At 42.9% G+C, this 20,993-nt stretch overlaps 1 long non-coding RNA gene across 1 annotated transcript in view; it reads right to left on the bottom strand.

The window, feature by feature from the left end:
* Window positions 1–20,751, bottom strand: part of LOC130043197 (uncharacterized) — a 72,229-nt gene extending 51,478 nt beyond the window's left edge. Inside the window, exon 1 of the long non-coding RNA XR_008795330.1 lies at window positions 20,638–20,751. This is a non-coding gene — a long non-coding RNA (uncharacterized LOC130043197). The remainder of the gene's footprint in view (window positions 1–20,637) is intronic.
* Between the last annotated feature and the right edge of the window lie 242 nt (window positions 20,752–20,993).

The following is a 20,993-nucleotide window of genomic DNA, read 5'->3' as shown; positions in this document are numbered from 1 at the left end:
ACTTGTACCCTACAGTTGAGGTCCTCAAAAACTCCTGGTTGTCTCCTCTCTGGAAAGAAAGATGGCGGCCACATGGGAGCCTTGTGGACAGCAGGTATGAGCCGGGAGTGTGGGGGCGACTAAAACCTCATGGGAAGGGGGGCGTTTCGGTCCGCCCTTCACGCCCTACCGAGGCCACCGGTTGCCCCCCGCGAGCGGCTCTCCAGCACGGCCAGGACTCCAGAACACAGAAACCAATTTCTTAACTATCTGACTTTCAGTAGAAATACTTCCAGGGTCAATAGGTAAAAGAGCAGAAATCCAAAACCAACATTTAATTCTTGAACCCAGCCGTAGAAAGCAAATCACTTCACAATGCTTTTACAGCATGTCTGATTTGGGGGGGGGGGTAAACTCTAAATAATAGTGGTGAATCTTTTATTGAAACAATGAATCTAATCAAAGCAGATAGAGTGTTAACTAGAATTCATCTGCTTCACAGGGACGGGGAGGGGTGGGGGGTGGGGTTTTATTGGGGTTCTTCATGGTAAAAAATAAGTATTGGTAAAGGGAAATGTGTTTGATATTTGCATGACTGAGACATAAACCTGAAAGCTTTGTAACCTTTCCCACAGTGATTCAATAAATAAATTTAAAAAAAAAAAAAAAAACTCCTGGTTGTGCTCTAGTACAAAATCACCTGTAACATCAGGGCTGTTGGTCAGCAGAGTTACCAGACACAATCAGCTGAGCCTCCAGGGTTGTGCTCAGTGCTCATGATGGCACCAGGAATTGAATTCACTGTCTCAGACTTGCAAGGCAGGCACTTTCACCACGGAGTGATTTCTGGTCCCCTAAGTAAAAATATTTCAATAATATTCTAGGTGAACTTTTCTTGGACAAGACTGTGTATTTTCAGTACCAAAGGGAAAAATGGGAGGAGAGAGAATTGTATTGAGGGAGAAAGGTATTGATCATTCTTGCAAAGGTTCAGCATTTTATAATTTGAGGCACACTTTGTATCTGGTTGCTTTTCTTTATTATTTATTATTTACAATTGTTGAAATGTGTAGGATGCATAGTTTGCTACATCAACACATGAAGAAATTGAGGTGCAGAGTAAATTGAGGTACCTTGATAAGGTCTCAGAAATGGTGATGAGGGGATTTAATCAGAGGTTAACTTTCTGAAGGTAGCCTGTCCCTATAGGTAAGATGAGAAAGTAAACTTCAAACAGTAACAATTCGCTCCTCACATTAATTTTTATAGATCCTTCACCTTCATTTTGAAGCTGTCTTCAAAGAAATAAATATACCTCTAATTGGCCCTAATTGGCCCTTTATATTCAGGGGTTCTGCATCTGTATGTTCCATCAAATAAACAGACTATTTGATAGCTGTATCTGTACTAGATTTGTATTAACACTATTTCTTGTCATCGGTCCATAAGCAATATCATATAATACCTATTTACATGAGCATTTACAGCATATTAAGTATTTTAAATCATCCACAGATGATTTAAAATCTGCAAGGAGTTTTGCATAAAATAGTATGCAAATACTATCTTATTTTACATTTTAAGAGACTACTGTTTTTATTTTTTATTGAGATAACATTAGTTTACCAAGTGTATGCATTCTAGGGATACAATTCAGAGCTCTTCAAAATATAGGTTACTACACTACACTGCACTGACCACCCAAGTGTCTCTTCACCAAAGTCCATTCGACTGTAGCATCCAAAAATTTTATACATAGGGGTCCTTTAATCAATTTCTTTAGCCATGCCAGGGGACAAATGCATTTCCTGCATCGAGTTAACCTCTACTAGCAACCAGTGATTCAAAATTATTTTAACTCTTTCAGGGGCCGAGTTATAATACAGAGGGTAGGGTACTTGACTTGCACGTAGCCAACCCAGATTCAAACCCTGTAACCCTATATGGTCCCTAGAGCCCACCAGCAGTGAACCTTAAGGACAGGATCAAAGTAAGGCCTTAGTACCACCAAGTTTAGAACAAAAGCAAAAAAAAAAAAACCTTTTTGTTATACAAGTTACATAACAAAATAAATTCCACTAAATTTTAAATTTATATACATTTTAACATTTTAACAATTAAAAGTTGTGTATCTTATAACTTACATTAAATATATACATGGTCAAGACATTTGAAATCTTTTCAATTTGTTCTGAATTTTATAAGTATAAACAAAAACCAAACATTAATATTACATTATTGTTTTTTACATTAGATTATACTATGAAAATTTTAATGCACTTAGATGTAATATTAAAATAAAATGCTTTGAGTAGCAATTAGTTCTGGTTTAATTATTTGAAGACAATTTATCATCAATCATTATTATAGATAAATATTTATGCTTCTTGCATTATTAACATAGGAGCTACGTTTATTTAGCTTTCTATTGGTTATCTTATTTGGGGAGTTGGTTTTGTTTTTCATTTTTAAGATAACTACAAACTTGTTGATGCTCAGGGCTTCTCCTCTTGTGTGCTTAGAAGTCCTCCACGGCACCTCAGAAAACAAAGTGGTACCATCTATTTTGTTCAATAAAAAGTACCTATTTTGTTCAACATATATTCTAATTTGTGGCACTGCCTAAATTTCTGAGTCTTTCAAAAAGATTGTCTCTTAAACTATTTTATTATAAAGGATTTATCTAATATATTAAAATGAAATTGTTTTCTGCATGTGACCTTGAGGAAAAAAAAACACTGCTTAAAAGTCAAGTGCTGGGCTGGAGCGATAGCAGAGCAGGTAGGGTGTTTCCCTCCAAGTGGCACACCCGGGTTCAATTCCCAGCATCCCATATGGTTCCCTTGAGAACCATCAGAAGTAATTCCTGAGTGCAGAGCCAGGAGTGACCCCTGAGCATCTTCAGGTGTGACTCAAAAAGCAAAAATTTAAAAAAAAAAAGGTCAAGTGCTATTATTCCTAAAACTTAAACTGATACGGGTATGCATAAGATTATTCTGGGTTTTCTTACATTTAAAAGGCTCAGAAATTAAATTACTGGATTGTATGGATTCTTTCCACTTGTAAATCCAGACAGCCTATGGCTACTAACTATATTTGGTTCTAAAATCTCATTGCAGAAGTTTCTTATTGAGATCATGCTCTTCACACAGTGATTTCTTAGGACACTCCACTAATGTAGTTACTAATTTTCATCCTTTATTTCTTTCTACAAATGGAGTTAGAGTGAGGAAGGTTCAGTCAGATCTAATCTCAAGGTCTTTAATCCACTTTGAGTTAGGTTTTTTTTTTTTTGGTAAACTGTGAGATATGGATCCTGCTTTGATTTCTTGCATGTGCTTATCCAATTCTCCTAACACCATTTATTGAAAAATCTATCTTTATCCCATTTCATGCTCTTAGCTTCTTTGTCAAAAGTTAGCTGGCTCTATATGGTTTTATATTTGGATATTCTATCCTGACCATTGGTCAGAGAGTCTTTATTTCAGTGCCATGCTGTTTTGATCAATGACTTTATAGTATAGATTAAAGTTAGGTAGAGATGCCTCCCAGATTATGGTTTTGACTGTGTAAGCTGTTTATGGTTCCACAATACTTTATAATTAACTGTCATAAGTCCTTAAAGAATGTTGTCTGAATCTGGATAGTGACTGCATTGAGTCTATATAGTTTAGGTAAGATAGCAATTTTGACAATGTTGATTCTTCCAATCCATGAGCATGATATGCTCTTCCTTTTCCTAAATATTCTTCAACATTTTTCTCGAGTGTATTGAAATTTTCATGGTACAGGTCTTTCAGCTCTTCTGTTAAATTGATTTCTAGGTATTTGATGCTTTTGGATACTATTTTAAATGGGGTAGACTTTTACATCTCTTTCTCCTGATTCATTAGTTATATATAAGATTGCAACTGATTTTTATGAACTGACATTGTAGCCACTCACTTTGTCATATTGGTTTACTGTTTCTATGAGTTTTTGAGTGGACTATTGGGTCGTCAATGTATATCATTATATCATCCGCACTGTAGAACTGTAGCACTGTCCTCCGATTGTTTATCAATTTGCTTGAATGGGCACAACGTCTCCATTGTTAAACTTGTTGTTACTGTTATTGGCATATCAAATACGCCACAAGGAGCTTGCTGAGCTCTGCCATGCGGGCAGAATACTCGCGGTAGCTTGCCAGGCTCTCCAAGAGGGACAGAGGAATTGAACCCGGGTCGGCCACATGCAAGGCAAATGCCCTACTCTCTGTGCTATCACTCCAGCCCAATAGAGATAATTTGACTTCCTATTTTCCAATTTGTATCCCTTTTATTTCCTTTTCTCACCTATTTGCTGTTTCTAAAACTTCTAATACAATGTTAAGTAAGAGGGAGGACAATGAATATCCTTATCTTGAGCCTGATCTAGAAGGAATGCTTTCAGTTTGGGACTACATTAAACTTAAAATTTTCGGATCCCGGAGGAAAAGAAAAAAGAAAAAACAGGTTCCAAAAAGAGCCGAGAGCACCGGGAAGTTCCAGATGGAGTAGGCGCCGCATCCCGCCTCCCCCAGATGGAACCCTGGTGACCAGAAGCCTCTACAAACACAGCTCGAGTATGCGGGAACGAGGACTTTTTCTCAAATCTGCCGGACTACACCTCCCAGGTAACCTCTGATCCCGGAAGTCATGCCCACAGCCCGCCCCCCAGCGCCATCTTTGAAACGTTCAGAATAAGAGAAGGAACACATGGAGGGTGCGGGATCCCGGAGGAAAAGAAAAAAGAAAAAACAGGTTCCAAAAAGAGCCGAGAGCACCGGGAAGTTCCAGATGGAGTAGGCGCCGCATCCCGCCTCCCCCAGATGGAACCCTGGTGACCAGAAGCCTCTACAAACACAGCTCGAGTATGCGGGAACGAGGACTTTTTCTCAAATCTGCCGGACTACACCTCCCAGGTAACCTCTGATCCCGGAAGTCATGCCCACAGCCCGCCCCCCAGCGCCATCTTTGAAACGTTCAGAATAAGAGAAGGAACACATGGAGGGTGCGGGATCCCGGAGGAAAAGAAAAAAGAAAAAACAGGTTCCAAAAAGAGCCGAGAGCACCGGGAAGTTCCAGATGGAGTAGGCGCCGCATCCCGCCTCCCCCAGATGGAACCCTGGTGACCAGAAGCCTCTACAAACACAGCTCGAGTATGCGGGAACGAGGACTTTTTCTCAAATCTGCCGGACTACACCTCCCAGGTAACCTCTGATCCCGGAAGTCATGCCCACAGCCCGCCCCCCAGCGCCATCTTTGAAACGTTCAGAATAAGAGAAGGAACACATGGAGGGTGCGGGATCCCGGAGGAAAAGAAAAAAGAAAAAACAGGTTCCAAAAAGAGCCGAGAGCACCGGGAAGTTCCAGATGGAGTAGGCGCCGCATCCCGCCTCCCCCAGATGGAACCCTGGTGACCAGAAGCCTCTACAAACACAGCTCGAGTATGCGGGAACGAGGACTTTTTCTCAAATCTGCCGGACTACACCTCCCAGGTAACCTCTGATCCCGGAAGTCATGCCCACAGCCCGCCCCCCAGCGCCATCTTTGAAACGTTCAGAATAAGAGAAGGAACACATGGAGGGTGCGGGATCCCGGAGGAAAAGAAAAAAGAAAAAACAGGTTCCAAAAAGAGCCGAGAGCACCGGGAAGTTCCAGATGGAGTAGGCGCCGCATCCCGCCTCCCCCAGATGGAACCCTGGTGACCAGAAGCCTCTACAAACACAGCTCGAGTATGCGGGAACGAGGACTTTTTCTCAAATCTGCCGGACTACACCTCCCAGGTAACCTCTGATCCCGGAAGTCATGCCCACAGCCCGCCCCCCAGCGCCATCTTTGAAACGTTCAGAATAAGAGAAGGAACACATGGAGGGTGCGGGATCCCGGAGGAAAAGAAAAAAGAAAAAACAGGTTCCAAAAAGAGCCGAGAGCACCGGGAAGTTCCAGATGGAGTAGGCGCCGCATCCCGCCTCCCCCAGATGGAACCCTGGTGACCAGAAGCCTCTACAAACACAGCTCGAGTATGCGGGAACGAGGACTTTTTCTCAAAACCGCGCGGCCGCTTACGCGGCCGCGCGACATCTCTCTATATACAAAGTGATCAATGAGAAGTAAACCACCCAATCTTTCTCCCTGAAAATCAGAGTTAAGTTTGGAGCATGGCCACAGCCCCAGAAACACAAGGACTTAATGCAGAAACCAGCAGCTTAGAGCAGAAAAGTGAACGGACGATGCGTTAACCCAGGCCATCATTTCTGCCCAGAGGGTAAAAGGGTGTTGCCCCATTCGCCCTCTCTTCTCTGGAAAGAAGGATGGCGGCCGCATGGGAGCCTTGTGGACAGCAGGTATGAGCCGGGGGTGTGGGGGCGACTAAAACCTCATGGGAAGGGGGGCGTTCCGGTCCGTCCTTCACGCCCTACCGAGGTCACCAGTTGCCCCCCACGAGCAGCTCTCCAGCACGGCCACAGCCCCAGAAGCACAAGGGCTTAATGCAGAACCCAGCAGCTTGGAGCAGAAAAGTGAAAGGACTATGCGTTAATCCAGGCAATCATTTCTGCCCAGAGGGGAAAGGGTGTTGCTCCCTTCCGCCCTCCTCCCTCTGGAAAGAAAGATGGCGGCCACATGGGAGCCTTGTGGACAGCAGGTATGAGCCGGGTGTGTGGGGGCGACTAAAACCTCATGGGAAGAGGGGCGTTCTGGTCCGTCCTTCACGCCCTACCGAGGTCACCAGTTGCCCCCCACGAGCGGCTCCCCAGCACGGCCACAGTCCCAGAAGCACAAGGACTTAATGCAGAACCCAGCAGCTTGGAGCAGAAAAGTGAAAGGACTATGCGTTAATCCAGGCCATCAAGTCTGCCGGAGGGGAAAGGGTGTTGCCCCATTCGCCCTCTCTTCTCTGGAAAGAAGGATGGCAGCCGCATGGGAGCCTTGTGGACAGCAGGTATGAGCCGGGGGTGTGGGGGCGACTAAAACCTCATGGGAAGGGGGGCGTTCCAGTCCGTCCTTCACGCCCTACCGAGGTCACCAGTCACCCCTCACGAGCGGCTCTCCAGCACGGCCACGGCCCCAGAAGCACAAGGACTTAATGCAGAACCCAGCAGCTTGGAGCAGAAAAGTGAACGGACTATGCGTTGATCCAGCCCATCAAGTCTGCTGGAGGGGAAAGGGTGTTGCCCCATTCGCCCTCTCCTCTCTGGAAAGAAAGATGGCGGCCACATGGGAGCCTTGTGGACAGCAGGTATGAGCCGGGAGTGTGGGGGCGACTAAAACCTCATGGGAAGGGGGGCGTTCCGGTCCGTCCTTCACGCCCTACCGAGGTCACCAGTTGCCCCCCACGAACGGCTCTCCAGCACGGCCACAGCCCCAGAAGCACAAGGGCTTAATGCAGAACCCAGCAGCTTGGAGCAGAAAAGTGAAAGGACTATGCGTTAATCCAGGCAATCATTTCTGCCCAGAGGGGAAAGGGTGTTGCTCCCTTCCGCCCTCCTCCCTCTGGAAAGAAAGATGGCGGCCACATGGGGGCCTTGTGGACAGCAGATATGAGCCGGGGGTGTGGGGGCGACTAAAACCTCATGGGAAGGGGGGCGTTCTGGTCCGTCCTTCACGCCCTACCGAGGTCACCAGTTGCCCCCCACGAGCGGCTCTCCAGCACAGCCACGGCCCCAGAAGCACAAGGACTTAATGCAGAACCCAGCAGCTTGGAGCAGAAAAGTGAACGGACTCTGCATTGATCCAGGCCATCAAGTCTGCCGGAGGGGAAAGGGTGTTGCCCCATTCGCCCTCTCCTCTCTGGAAAGAAAGATGGCGGCCACATGGGAGCCTTGTGGACAGCAGGTATGAGCCAGGAGTGTGGGGGCGACTAAAACCTCATGGGAAGGGGGGCGTTTCGGTCCGCCCTTCACGCCCTACCGAGGCCACCAGTTGCCCCCCACGAACGGCTCTCCAGCACGGCCACAGCCCCAGAAGCACAATGACCTAATGCAGAACCCAGCAGCTTGGAGCAGAAAAGTGAAAGGACTATGCGTTGATCCAGGCAATCATTTCTGCCCAGAGGGGAAAGGGTGTTGCTCCCTTCCGCCCTCCTCCCTCTGGAAAGAAAGATGGCGGCCACATGGGAGCCTTGTGGACAGCAGGTATGAGCCGGGGGTGTGGGGGCGACTAAAACCTCATGGGAAGGGGGGCGTTCTGGTCCGTCCTTCACGCCCTACCGAGGTCACCAGTTGCCCCCCGCGAGCGGCTCTCCAGCACGGCCACGGCCCCAGAAGCACAAGGACTTAATGCAGAACCCAGCAGCTTGGAGCAGAAAAGTGAACGGACTCTGCATTGATCCAGGCCATCAAGTCTGCCGGAGGGGAAAGGGTGTTGCCCCATTCGCCCTCTCCTCTTTGGAAAGAAAGATGGCGGCCACATGGGAGCCTTGTGGACAGCAGGTATGAGCCGGGAGTGTGGGGGCGACTAAAACCTCATGGGAAGGGGGGCGTTTCGGTCCGCCCTTCACGCCCTACCGAGGCCACCGGTTGCCCCCCGCGAGCGGCTCTCCAGCACGGCCAGGACTCCAGAACACAGAAACCAATTTCTTAACTATCTGACTTTCAGTAGAAATACTTCCAGGGTCAATAGGTAAAAGAGCAGAAATCCAAAACCAACATTTAATTCTTGAACCCAGCCGTAGAAAGCAAATCACTTCACAATGCTTTTTCAGCATGTCTGATTTGGGGGGGGGGGTAAACTCTAAATAATAGTGGTGAATCTTTTATTGAAACAATGAATCTAATCAAAGCAGATAGAGTGTTAACTAGAATTCATCTGCTTCACAGGGACGGGGAGGGGTGGGGGGTGGGGTTTTATTGGGGTTCTTCATGGTAAAAAATAAGTATTGGTAAAGGGAAATGTGTTTGATATTTGCATGACTGAGACATAAACCTGAAAGCTTTGTAACCTTTCCCACAGTGATTCAATAAATAAATTAAAAAAAAAAAAAAAAAAAAAAAAAAAAACTTAAAATTTTCTGGATAGCGAGAGAAACACGGGCTAAAACTAAACAATACCAGAGAGGGAGAAAATATTCACATTCAACACAGTGGATAAATGGTTGCTATTCAGGAGTTATAAAGTAATCACAGAGATCAACAAAAAATCTCAAAGCCCTGTTAAAAAATGGAGAGAGGAAATGAACAGACACTTCTTTAAGGAAAACCTAAGGATGGCCAACAGACACATAAAAAATATTCATTATCATTTATTATTAGGAAAATCCAAATCAAGACAACAATGCGATGTTATCTTATACCAGTGAAAATGACACTTATCCAGCGGCGCCTGGATTCCCGCCTGAAGCCCAGCGGGGAGAGTGCCCGTCCAGCTCACCGGGACAGCCTACCAGTCCATCGCCCCTCCCCTCCAGGTGGGTGGGGGCGTCCAGCCGGGAACCGCTCCTGCCCCCCAGCCGTGCCTCGATTCCCGCCTGAAGCACAGCGGGGAAACTGTCCACCACCTTTCCTCCATTCCAGGATTCTGGGTGAGAGTGGCCTGGGACAGGCTAGGGGTGTGGCCACCAGGAAGGGGGCGTGGCCTCCCAAAGTGGGCGTGGCCTTCTCACTCACATCAAGCATTCAGGACTCTCATCCCACAACTTGCCACCTAATACCAACCAAAAATTTACCACCTCTTCTACTAAAATCCAACAACATCCCACTCGCCTACTCCATTTCCAACAAAGACCTGTTTGAAAATAGCTGTATAAGCTCAGTACCAAATAGCACCTCCTCCAAAAGTTTCACTCAATGTCGGTTATAAAACAAAGAATAACGCCTGATTGAGAAGAAGGTCAAACTCAGAAACGTAGAAGGGTGCCTACCATCGACCAACCTTATCCAAAATCCTTTCCAACCATAAGAGGGAACAGTATGATCTGCGCCAGATGGGAACCAAGGCCCATTTTTCAGCAATAAAACTGAACGGCTCCTGGCAGTCTCTCCTCATTCAACCAGGTACAGCCTGCCCCCACGGCTTGGGACTCCCCCAGGGCATGCACAGCTAGCTCCATCCCCTAGAAGAGCCGGTTTTCTCCCTTGACCTGCGCAGGACTGGAACTGAGGCAACATCACATCTTGCGGCAGCAAAGCTGAACAGATCCGGGAACTCTCTCCTCACTCAACCAGAATAGTAACAGTGAACGTGAAGGACTAAAGCACACTGGTCACAATGGTAAAGCAACGCAAAAGCCCACCAAATTTTCTTATTGAAGAGGCTAGCCCAGAAGACACCAACAGTATTGTAGTGTTAGACAACCTCTCTGACAAGAAAATCAGAAGGGAACTACTTAGGATGCTTAGGGAACTAAAAGAAACAATGGAAAGCAATGCCAATAAAAGACAAGAGGACTGGAAGGCAGAAATGAGGATAATGCAATAGGAAATGTCGGACCTGAAAAACCTGGTAGGCGAATTGAAAAACTCAGTGGAAGGCCTCAGCAGCAGAGTAACAGCTGCTGAGAACAGAATCAGTGAGCTCGAAGATGAAGTTCAGAGACTCACCAGAAAAGAGCAGAAAATGGAAAAGACACTCACAGTTTGGGAACAGATGGCAAGAGAAGATCGTGATGAAGCCAAGAGGGGTAACATAAGAATTATTGGAGCCCCAGAGGGACAGGAAGAAAACTTTGATGAAGAAGAAACTGTCAAAGGCATCATTGCTACAACATTTCCAGAGCTAAAGAAAACTTGTGACCACATTCAGGAGGCCTGAAGGGTATCAGCTAGAAGAAATCTGAACAAAAATACCCCAAGACACATCCTGATCAAAATGACCAAAACTTTAGACAGAGACAAAATTCTGAAAGCAGCAAGATCGAAGAAAGAAATCTCTTACAAAGGAGCATCCTTAAAATTCACAGCTGATTTTTCTGATGAAACCCTCATGGCTTGAAAACAGTGGTGGGACATAGTGAAAAACCTCAATGAAATAAATGCTTCTCCAAATATACTTTTCCCAGCGAGACTCTCATTCAAAATAGAAGGAACAACACACAGTTTCACGGACAAATAACAGCTCAGGAACTTCATAGACTCAAGACCATGGTTACAAGTACAACTAAATGGGCTACTTTAAGACAGGACAGGCCCCTCAAATACACCTAATTTCAACAGAACAATGGGACAAAATCCCATAACTATAATTTCTCTCAATGTCAATGGGCTAAACGCACCAATTAAAAGACATAGAGTGGCAGGATGGATTAGAAAATTGAACCCAACATTCTGCTGCCTGCAAGAAACACACCTCAATAGTCAAAGCAAACACAGACTCAGAATCAAAGGCTGGAAAACAATCCTATAGGCAAACAGCTCCCATAAAAAAGCTGGGGTAGCCATCTTAATATCAGACCACATCGATTTCAGAGTGGAGAAGGTCATAAGAGACAGTGAAGGTCATTTCTTATTGATCAAAGGATCTGTACAACAGGAAGAACTTACAATAATAAACGTATATGCACCTAATGAGAGACCAGCAAAGTACTTAAAACAACTAGTCATAGATTTGGAAAAAGACATCAATAGTAACACAATACTAGTGGGAGACTTCAACACCACTTTGTCACCTCTTGATAGATCAACCAGACTCAAGCTTAACAAGGACATAATTCATCTGAGGGAAACAATGGAAGAAAGGGACTGAGTAGATATATACAGGACACTTCATCCTCAAAAAGCTGAATACACATTCTTCTCAAGCGTACATGGAACATTCTCCAAGATAGACCACATGCTGAGTAACAAAACATACCTCCATAAAATTAAGAAGATAGAGATTGTATCAACAATCCTCTCAGACCACAATGCACTTATAAGTAAATCACACACACAAACAGAAAACTAAATCAAACACCTGGAAATTAAACAGTGCGCTATTGAACAACGAGTGGCTTAGAAAGGAAATAAAAGAGGAAATCAAAAAATTCCTAGAAATGAATGAAAATGAGGACACGACTTACCAAAACTTATGGGACACAGCAAAAGCTGTCTTAAGAGGAAAGTTTATAACTCTACAAGCATTCCTCAGAAAGGAGGAGCGAGCCCACATAAATAAACTAACCTCACAGCTTAAGAGCTTGGAGAAGGACCAACAAAAGGAGCACAACCCGAACAGGAGGAAGGAAATAATAAAATCAGAGCAGAGATTAACGAGATGGAAACCCAAAAAACAATCCGAAAGATCAATGAAACCAAGAGCTGGTTCTTCGAGAAAATTAACAAGATCGATAAGCCTCTAGCAAAACTCACAAAGAAGGGGAGAGAGAAAACCCTAATAAACCGAATCAGAAATGAAAAGGGGATCATAACAACAGAAACTACAGAAATTCAAAGGATCCTCAGGGAGTACTTTGAGAAGCTTTATGCACCGGAACATCAAAACCTCAAGGAAATGGATAAATTCCTAGACTCCTACAGACTCCCAACGCTGAACCAAGAAGACCTGGAATACCTGAACAGACCTATCACCACCAAGGAAGTTGAAATGGTAATAAAAAGTCTCCCCAAGCACAAAAGCCCTGGCCCGGATGGATTCACTAGTGAATTCTTCCAAATCTTTAAAGAAGACTTACTCCCAATCCTCTTTAAGCTTTTCCATGAAATTGAAATATCAAAAACACTTCCGAACAGTTTCTACGAAGGGAATATCAAACTGATACCAAAAGCAGACAGAGATACCACAAAGAAAGAGAATTACAGGCCGATATCCCTGATTAACACAGATGCAAAGATCCTCAACAAACTACTAGCAAATAGAATCCAACTACTCATCAAAAAGATCATACACCATGACCAAATAGGATTCATCCCAGGGATGCAAGGATGGATTAACATTCGGAAATCAATCAACATAATCCATCATATCAACAAAAGAAAAGATAAAAAGCATATGATCATATCAATAGATGCAGAGAAAGCATTTGACAAGATCCAGCATCCCTTTATGATGAAAACCCTAGCCAAAATGGGTATAGAGGGGACTCTCCTCAACATAGTTAAAGCCATCTACCACAAGCCTACAGCAAGCATCATCTTCAATGGTGAAAAACTGAGAGCCTTTCCTCTAAGATCAGGGACGAGACAAGGATGCCCACTCTCTCCACTGCTGTTCAATATAGTACTGGAAGTACTTGCAATAGCGATTAGGCAAGAAAAAGATATTAAGGGCATTCAGGGAGGAAAGGAAGAAATCAAGCTCTCACTATTCGCAGATGATATGATACTATACTTAGAGAACCCAATAACCTCCACCAAAAAACTCTTAGAAATAATAGACTTGTATAGTAAAGTTGCAGGCTATAAAATCAATACCCAAAAGTCCATAGCTTTCCTATACGCAAACAGTGAGAGAGAGGAAAGCTACATGAAAAAAACAATCCCGTTCACAATTGTGCCCCAGAAAATCAAGTACCTAGGAATCAGCTTAACTAAGGAAGTAAAGGACCTGTACAAAGAAAACTACAAAACGCTACTTCAGGAAATAAAAGAGGACATGAGGAAATGGAAAGATATCCCCTGCTCATGGGTCGGGAGACTTAACATTGTCAAAATGGCAATACTACCGAAAGCATTGTATAAATTCAATGCAATTCCTATAAGGATACCCATGACATTCTTCAAAGAAATGGAGCAAACACTCTTGAAATTTATATGGAACAATAAACCCCCGCGAATAGCTAAAGCAATTCTTGGGAAAAAGAAAATGGGAGGAATCAACTTCCCTAACTTCAAACTCTACTACAAAGCAGTAATAATTAAAACAGCATGGTACTGGAATAAAGGCAGAACTGCAGACCAATGGAACAGGGTTGAATACACTGACATCTCCCCTCAATCATATGATCATGTAATCTTTGATAAAGGTGCAAGAAATGTGAAGTGGAGTAAGGAAAGCCTCTTTAACAAATTGTGCTGGCATCACTGGAAGACTACATGCAAAAAAATGGGCTCAGAACTCTGCCTAACACCATGTACAAATGTAAGATCAAAATGGATTAAAGACTTCAACATCAGACCAGACACCATAAGGTACATTGAAGACAAAGTTGGCAAACCCTCCATGACATTGAGGCTAATGATATTTTCAAAGATGCCATGCCACTGGCCGAGCAAGTGAAAACAGAGATAGATAAATGGGACTATCTTAAACTAAGAAGCTTCTGCACCTCCAAAGAAACTTTGACCAAAATACAAAGACAATCTACAGAATGGGAAAGGATATTCACCGAATACACATCTGACAAGGGGTTGATATCCAGGATATACAAAGTACTGATTGAACTCCACAAGAAGAAAACATCCAACCCCATCAAAAAATGGGGCAATGAAATGAACAGAAACTTTCTCAAAGAAGAATTCCAAATGGCAAAAAAGCACATGAGAAAATGCTCTACATCATTAATCATCAGGGAGATGCAGATCAAAACCACAATGAGATACCATATCACACCTCAGAGACTGGCCCACATTCAAAAGAACAAAAGCTACTGATGCTGGCGTGGATGTGGTGAGAAAGGGACACTCCTTCACTGTTGGTGGGATTGCCGACTAGTTCAGCCCTTTTGGAAAACAGTATGGACGATTCTCAAAAAATTAGAAATTGAGCTCCCATTTGACCCAGCGATACCACTCCTGGGAATATATCCCAGAGAGGCAAAAATGTGTAGTCGAAGTGACATCTGCACTTGTTTGTTCATTGCAGCACTCTTTACAATAGCCAGAGACTGGAAGAAACCTGAGTGCCCAAGAGCAGATGACTGGTTAAAGAAACTTTCGTACATCTACACAATGGAGTACTATGTAGCTCTTAGAAAAGATGAAGTCATGAAATTTACATACAAGTGGTACAATATGCAAAGTATCATGCTAAGCGAAATGAGTCAGAAAGAGAGGGATAGACATAGAAAGATTGCATTCATCTGGGGGATATAAAGTAACAAAATATGAGATTAATACCCAAGAATAGCTGAGATCAACACCAGGAGGATTACTCCATAGCTTAGAGGCCAGCCGGGTATTCTAGGGGAAAGGGCAGTTCAGATAGAGTAGGGAGCACCAAATAAAGGGTGTTTGGAGGATCCTCCCAGGAGGGGAGATGCATGTTGAAAGTAGACTATGGACTGAACATGTTTGCCACTCAATGCCTCTTTTGCAGACCACAACACCCAAAAGGAGAGAGAGAACAAAAGGGAATGCCCTGCCACAGAGGCAGGGTGGGAGGGGGGGAATGGGGTGGGGATATTATCCATGGTGGTGGAAAATGGGCACTGGTGGAGGGATGGGTATTTGATCATTGTATGACCGAAACCCAAGCACAAAGATTTGTAAATCTACAACTGTATCTCATGGTGCTTCACTAATATATATATATATATATATATATATATATATATATATAAAATGACACTTATCAGAAGCACTGGGAGCAATCTCTATTGGTGGGGATATGGTAAAAAAGAAATCCTCATCCACTGCTGGTGGGAATATTGTACGTTCCAACCTTTATGAAAAACAGTATGGAAGATACTCAGTAAACTCAGAATTGAACTCCCATATGACTCAGCCTTTCTACTTCGGGTGTCTATCCCCAGGACAGAAAAACATTCATTCACAAGTATGTATGCACACCTTTATTTATTAGAAAACTCAGTACAAGAGCAAAGATTTGGAATTAACCTAGATATTCAGTGTCAGAGAAGGTGATCATGGAGATGTTGTATATATGCACAGTGGAGTACTACATAGTGATAACAAATAATGTAATCATGCAACATGCAGCAACATGGATCGAACTGGAAGACATCATGTTAAATGGAGTAAGCCAGAAAAAGGATGATATAAACACAGGATGATCTCACTTACATGGGATATTTAGAATAACTGACTGGGGCAATACAATGTTTTAAAAGGGGGAATTCCTTGATCAATCTTGGCTCCAGAGTAAAAGAATGACAAGGAAAGAAAGAGTGGAGGAACAGGGGAGACAAGACAGATGTGAAGCATGGGGGCCAGGTCAGGGAGTCAGGTACAAAATGAGGTGTAAAAAATGATAGAGTTAAGTATCCAAAGCACAGAGTCAACAACACTAAATCACTTGATCACTTGACTTCCCACTAATCGTCGATTTGTTCGAGCGGGTGCCAGTAATGTCTCCACTTGTCCCTGTCGTATGCTAGTGTAGCCCAATGGCATCTGTTTGTTCTAGGAGCACGAAGAGCCTCAAACCAATCGTAGCACTAAATAAATGGACCCAAATTTCAACAAACAAGCTTGGAAAGGTGCTTGTGGAGAGTGCAGGTTGGAGGTGGTCCAGGAGAAATGGGAGGAAATATGGGAACATTGGTGCAGGAAAGTTTACACCGGTGTTGGGATCAACACCGCAATATTGTATGTCTAAAACTCAACTATGAAAAAGTTTGTAAATTACTGTGCTTTAGCCAAAGCAAGTGGAAAAATAGAGGAGGGTGGGGGGTGGAAAGGTTAGTGCCAGGGGAGAGGTCATTCACATTGAAAACATTTATTAAAGGAAGTAAAATAATAGAGGTTATTAAATTGATTGGAGCTGTTGCATTTCAAAATTATCCCAAAAGGAGCTTTAGAATGTTCAATTTTCTAAAATGGGTTTTGAATATAGTGCATGGAGGTGGGGTTCAGGTAGCAGCAAGCTTGTAATTCCAAATTTTTTTTAAAAAAATTGGAATTTGGGAGGAATGCTGAGAACTTTGCGGTGATTAAGTGTTATCCATTTTACCACTGCCTTAATCAGGGTTCTTGCAATAAATGAATGTTTAATAAAAGCTCAGGATGGATAAATACGTGGGTTTGGGGTTTCCTTGGGGGGAAAAGTAAAAGCTTTTCTAGCATATGACACCTTCTGTGCCAGCAGCTCTTAATTCCACCTCCCAATCCTTCTAGACCTCTTGAAAAAAAATCATGGTGCTCTTTCTAAACAGCAAAAATGTCCTATCATTCTTGGAACTAATCACCTTCCATGACTAACATTTACCCATAAGAGTCATCAATCTAAATTCTGCAGAAGCCGAGAAAACCCCTTTCCCTGAGAACCCAGCTTCATTTCTTTTTTTTTTCTTTTTGGGTCACACCCGGCAATGCTCAGGTTACTCCTGGTTCTGCTCTCAGGAATCACTACTGGTGGTGCTCGGGGACCATATGGGATGCTGGGAATCGAACCCAGGGCAACCATGTGCAAGGCAAATGCCCTACCTGCTGTTCTATCACTCCAGCCCTAGCCAGCTTCACCTTCACACACATACAACTCTAATCACCTCCATATGCTTTAAGATGCATGGATCTGAGTATTCTGTGCATGCTTTGGTACATGTTATCTCTTCCAGTGCCTGTTCAAAGTTCACTTCTGAGACGCTCTCCTTGAAATCTTACTCCCTCCAGCCTGATTGTCTCTGTATCTCATTCATATTTTGCCTCTGGTATAATGAGGTGGGTTTCCTTGGTATTCTCCCCTACCTTCTAAAAATCCTGGGTTTCACTCCCTTTAAATCTAAGGTACTCAGCCACACCAGGCCAGGTATGCAGAGGATACAAAAACATGCTGGGGGTAAAAAAGATGAGGGAAGGAGAGGATGGAGATTAAAAGAAATATAGGAAGGAAGTGAACTACAAAGAAGAAAAAATAAGGAAAAAATATCTCTATTATTTAAAATTTTTTCTCTAGGCTCTGTAAGGTAGAAAAGTAGTCTGAATAGAAAATAATATTCATATTTTTAGAAGCCTACTAAGCATTTTAAGGAACTATCTTTCATATTTTCTGACTTATTCATAAGGCTTGATAGCAATAATTTTGATACAATTCCTCTTGAATGATTACATGATTTAAAAAAAACAAAAGCAACCATTTTCTAATTAAGGCCTGCACTTTGAATTCAAAGAAAGCATGATTATTTCCAAGTTTATTTAAATCCAAGATTAAGAGATGAAAACCTGGCTCTCACTAATAGAAATGACAGAATTCTCACTCTGAAATCAAATATTTTGTTTAAATACTAAGTGAAAAGTTAATTACCTGGCAGTTTTTGATGTGCTTCAGGGTGATGAGATCATTCTACTTGATTTCCTCTTTACCAAAGGCTAAAGGCTCTTAACTCTCCATGGAGTTTTACTTATGAGCAAGCATTACTAAACCAAACAGCTTTAAGAAGTATAGAATTTTGATGCATGTGATATTTTTTAAGTGGGGTTTCATTTAAAGAGCACTTATGTTTGAATGTTCTGTCATAATATGCAAACACAATATTTTGAACAAAATACAGATAGTCATGCTAATGGTAAAATCTACCATTGCAATATGCATAACCAAGGAATATGGGGGGTAGGTGAAGATTTAATGCTGGGACATGGAGGGAGATGCACGATGCACAAGAAATTAGCCAGAGAGGTCAATAGATGTTCCCTTTACCCTTTGCACACTCCCACCCTTTTCTAAATTGCTTCGGCTATAAGGGAATTCAAGAAAATAAATAAAAGCAACACACACCGTTCAGGGCAGAGCACATTAGTTATGGGAGCCCAAATGTGCAAAGAAAAATAAAGTGCCTTGCTTTGATTGTTCATACATGAAAGTCTTGCTTTAGTTGTAATAATGCCCTTCACCCATTTGCAACCTTTCCGCTTATAAACACAGAGCTTTGTAATCAGGAAATCTGCCTCTCTTAGATCAAGAAACTCTGCCAAGGTCATCATCCTGGCCAAGGCCTCCTAGCACAGAAGAGCAAACCTGAGGCAAAATTGAGTACCCGAGTCCTAAATTCCCAGTTAGTCAGACCATTAGACCATATTGCACCATCAGAGCAAAGACAAACAGGAGATTCTGTTTGCCTTTAGACCAGCCTCTGTTTGTTTAGAAAGCTGTTCGTGGCCTTTCTGAAACCCTGTTGTCCTCATTTCTTTTCTGTTTGCAACAAGTATTTCTATCTTCCTTTCCCCTTATCTAGCCAGTTTGTATAAACTCTCTCATCCCTGTGTTTGAGATGAGTTTTATGAGCGATTAAAAAGTAAAATAGAATAAAATAGCAGGTTCTAAGGTATCTGGATCGCATTTACAATAGGGTATTGATTCATCTCTAATAATGATAATACTATAGAAGTTCGAGTGCAGAAAAGAAAAGTGCCAGAAGGTTAATAGCTCAATGGACTACCTTGTAACTTCTGACCATGAGTGAATGCCCAGCTCCAACATTGGGTGCCAAGCCGCACTGCTGTCTGGGACCCCACCAGCACAGAGTGTGTGATCTCTGGCATACAGTCAGGAGGTTGCCAGCACCACATCTAAATATGTGTGAACACCACAACTGGTTTTGTCATCCACAGCAAGCACCAAAGTGACTTCTGGCAAGGACTAGAACCACAATGTGTGCAAGCAACACAGTTACAAGAGTGCTGGACCCGGCAAGCCTCACAAGAGCACACACATTAATGGTCACTATAACACCAGTAACGAAAGGAAGGGGAATAAATTTAATTAAAGACAAATCATTAGTTACGATCATTTCTTTAAAATCTTCAAAGAAATCTAAGTTGTTTTCAACACAGAAAAACCATTGATGCTCCTGGCATATTTTCAAAGAATCTTAAGGTAGTGAGAAAGAGATGAAAATGAGTTATCATTTGATTACATGTCTTTTAACTCAAATGAAATTATGAAAATGCTCTCGAATTATGGTACCTATCCATGAAAGCTTATATTTTCAAAATGTCTGTGTAACTAAATACCTGTGTCAGGAGCCTCATAAGATGAACCCACAATCTACAACTTTAAAATACATGACATGAATCATAAGTACGTGCATGGGATATCACCATTAAGTAAATTGTGACCTCTATGAGAATTATTACCAAGTGTTGCAACATCAGGCGGAAGAAATGTGAGGTGAGGGGGGATACAATCGAATGAATTAATAGTAAATAAGATTACATTACAAAAGATGAATTTCAAACAAAACTATAAAGCCTGTAAATAAAACAGAAAAAAAGCTAACAAAAACTAACACATTGTGACTCTTAACACAAAGGAAATCAGGTTTATTTTAGAGGAGGTTGAGAAGGTCTACAAATTGCTATTGAACTTTGAAAGTGAACCCAAAGTATCTAGGAAGATTTTAAGAGCATTATCCTTGATATAGGAATTGAGAATTTATCTGAAACCTATTATTTAAAGCTGTTCTCAAATCCATGCATGTCTCTAACATAATGAATATATAATATTTCTCTCAGAAATAAGATCCACAGGGCTGGAGTGATAGTATAGCAAGTAGGGTGCTTGCCATGTGTGGGGTCCACTCAGATTCAATTCCCGGAACTCAGTACGGTTCTCTGAGCACAGGCAGGAGTGATCCTTGAGTGCAGAGACTCAAGTAAGCCCTGTTCCCTGCCGGGTGTGGCCCAAAATAAAAATTTAAAAAAATTTTAAAATAATAAAACCTATTCTTGTTGAGATAAAAGTATTTTCGAGCATTTTCTTCTATAATTATCTTTGGATCTCTAAGGGCTCCTTTTTTTCGGTTTCAAAATTCTATGTCTCTCCAAACAGGAGTGGATGAAAAGGGTAGCTCAGTCATCAAAACACTCACCTGGTCACCATGCCAAACTGGCCCCACAGCCAAACAAGCCCGACCTCTAGGACCTTGCCCTTGCGTGTCTGAGCTCTGTGGTTCTCAGCTTCAGCCTGAGTTTGGTGCTAGCAGCCAGCCACAGTGACCTCTTGTGAGTAACCTGGCGGTGAGCCCTCATCCAAGGGTGGGGCTGGAGCCTCACAGTCCCGCCCGTCCATTGCCTAATCCTTCTGACTCCTGTGGAACCTAGAACAAATCAGGATGGGATGACTCTTACCTTAAAAGGGGATGTGGAAGGAGGAAGAGGGAAGAGAGCCAAATAGCCCTAAGGTAGGGAAAGTTTGTGGCCTTCTTCTCCCCTCTTAAGAGAATCA

Source organism: Sorex fumeus, unplaced genomic scaffold (genome assembly GCF_029834395.1).
Source record: "Sorex fumeus unplaced genomic scaffold, SorFum_2.1 ptg000115l, whole genome shotgun sequence".
Lineage (NCBI taxonomy): Eukaryota > Metazoa > Chordata > Mammalia > Eulipotyphla > Soricidae > Sorex > Sorex fumeus.
Note: the sequence above shows the minus strand (reverse complement) of the source record. Positions and strands in the feature narration are given on the sequence as shown.